Here is a 2,776-nt window from a genome sequence, read left to right as displayed (position 1 = left end):
AACAATCTTACAGTGGTTTAAACAGCCCATAATAATCACTAGCCCTTCCCAAATGCACAAAGTAAATTACTTAGAGGAATTCAAGGATATGAAATTAATGTGCATAGTAAACCCTGTGAATCAGAGCTGATCTCCAAACTAATTTTCAGTATCACAGAGCATAAAGTTAAAATTACACATTTCAAACATTTTGACAGAGATCACTTCAGCAATATTTATGAACCCCACAATTTCATTAATTTTTCGTGTCTTCTATCTCCTAACCTTTGGCATTCCACTGACCTTCAAATAGACCACTCAGTAACAAATATTTTTATACACAGATAACCTTTAACTGTGTATTTATAATATGAAATCGTTTTCTAGTTTTATTGTTCCCTTTTTTTAACTTCAGTCTTAATAATTTTTAATGTGTCGAACTGTTTGAAAATAAGTAACACTGGATTGAAGTCAGTTACGTGTTGAATTGTTTGAAAGTAAGATCGTCTAGATTGAGTTCAATTATTATGGACCATATGAAGTAATAGCGAATTGGAAAAAACGCAGAAAAGCAACCGCCCAACGTGGGGCTCGAACCCACGACCCTGGGATTAAGAGTCCCATGCTCTACCGACTGAGCTAGCCGGGCAACTGAACAACACCCTTTTTCTAAATCTTTTCAAAGTAATAAGATTGTTTTAACTTGTTCCAAGACTTATATTTTGTATCTAAATTTTTTCCCATAATTTTTTTGGGTAAAGTTTTATACTACTCTCAAAATTGTGTTTCATTTCCGATTCTGTGCACACAAACTTTTACTGTTTAATAAATGTTTAAATGGCCCTCTAGTGGTCAGCGGTAAAGCGGGCTGATGCAGGCGCCCCTGAATTCCCGCTGAGAGGACGGAAGTGAGCGTGGGGTGCCTCCTGTTTATCCCCGAGATCCCCGCTGAGAGAGCGCTCACCCCCTGCCGCTCCGGGGACCAAGAATGTTCTCGACACCTGCGTGGCCGGACACAACAGCTGGGTCTGGAGGAACGTCCTGCGTACCTTCTAAAGAAGATCAGAATCCAAAGCACATGTGTAGAGCTGGCTGGCCTCTCGGGGGCCCCCGTGTGGCTTTGAGGTATCTGGCATTTTTCTACGACACGACGGTGGTTCAAACGAAGCCATGCCCCATTGTTCACATAGTAGAAGATTATTAAAAAGCTAACGCAGTCTCAGAAATTAATTGAATTAATTGTGGTGTTTGCTCACACACAGAGCTAAAAGGTAAAAACATTTATCCTACAGTATGATAACACCTCTGTGTGGGAAGGGACCATTATTTCAAAACTCTCCCCACTAGAACGAAAAAAATTAAAGATTTATTCTGCTTTTCTAGTAGTAACCAAATAGTCCCAGTTGATGAGGGAGTGCTCTACTTTATAGGGTGGGGGAAAAAACGTAGGATTAGAAAAAGCGTAAATCGGCAAACCCTTGTAAACGAGGATTATCCTTCGAGGTTAAACCGTTATGTTAATAATTGTTAAGGGTCACACAGGTTCAAAGCAACACTACACGGGTTACTTCCTAGATTCAAGAGTAACTGTACAATGGAAGAATCAAGCTGTCACCACCCTAACTGAGAAATTAATCTGAGTTTTGCTAGTGGTTTACTAATCTTCAATGAGACTGTGTGTCTTCAATGGTGATATAATCTGAAGTACACAAGATCAATGGTCATTATTTATTCTAGCCAAAAAATACTTTATGTGGATCTATCAACCATTAGATATTAATTCCAGTTTACAGGAAATAAAGAGAGGAACCAGACAAATGACAGCAGAAGGAAGCAATAGCACAAAATCAGAAAGTGGGAAATTCTGCAGGACAATACTTCAACAAGTATTGTATTTTTAAAAAATGACTTTTGCTAGGTTGAAAGAGATACAGTGGCCATAATAATCGATGCAATAGGTGATCCTGGATTGGATACCATTCTGTATTGTGTATGTGTTTCTTTTTTTTTAATTATGGCAAAATAAACATAACATAAAATTTACTACTTTAACCATTTTTAAGTGTACAGTTCAGTGGCATTAGTACATTCACATTGTTGTGCAACCCTCACCACCATCCAACTCCAGAACTATTTCATCTTCCCAAATTGAAACTCTGTACCCATTAAACAACTCCCTATTCTCCCCTCAGTTCCTGGCAACTGCCGTTCTACTTTTTGTCTCCATAAATTTGACTACTCTAGGTGCCTCATGTAAGTGGAATCATATAATATTCTATCTTTTTGTGTCTAGCTTATTCCACTTAGCATAATGTTTTCAAAGTTCATCCATGTTGTAGCATACCTCCGAATATCCATTCTTGTTAAGGCTGAATAAATATTCCATCTCATGAATATACCACATTTTGTTTATCCATTCATCAGTTGTTGGGCATTTGGGTTGCTTCCACCTTTTGACTATTGTGAATAATTCTGCTCTGAGTGTCGGTGTACAAATATCTGTTCGATTCCCTGCTTTCAATTCTTTTGGGTGTATATCCAGAAATGGAATTGCTGGATCATATGGCAATTCTATGTGTAATTTTTTGAGGAAGTCCCTTTGTAATTTTAACCTTTATGTGAGTCACCTCCATAATGTGGGCCTCTGTTTCTTCATCTACAAAATATGGGGAGGTGGGGAGAGAAGGGATGAGAGTGAGAGAGGGAAGGCTAAGAAAAGGGACGGCTTAAGGAGGTCTCTAAGGAGCTTATGACCACATAGACCCCTGGACAGAAGTGCTGGTCGCTTCCCTTGAGT

At 38.7% G+C, this 2,776-nt stretch overlaps 1 non-coding gene across 1 annotated transcript; it reads right to left on the bottom strand.

The window, feature by feature from the left end:
* Positions 1 to 555: 555 nt before the first annotated feature.
* On the bottom strand, positions 556 to 628 carry TRNAK-CUU (transfer RNA lysine (anticodon CUU)). Its single transcript has one exon. It is a non-coding gene; the product is annotated as a tRNA-Lys (tRNA).
* Between the last annotated feature and the right edge of the window lie 2,148 nt (positions 629 to 2,776).

The sequence above is a fragment of the Pseudorca crassidens genome, chromosome 1 (assembly GCF_039906515.1).
Source record: "Pseudorca crassidens isolate mPseCra1 chromosome 1, mPseCra1.hap1, whole genome shotgun sequence".
Taxonomy (NCBI): domain Eukaryota; kingdom Metazoa; phylum Chordata; class Mammalia; order Artiodactyla; family Delphinidae; genus Pseudorca; species Pseudorca crassidens.
This window is presented reverse-complemented; position numbering and strand designations above follow the sequence as displayed.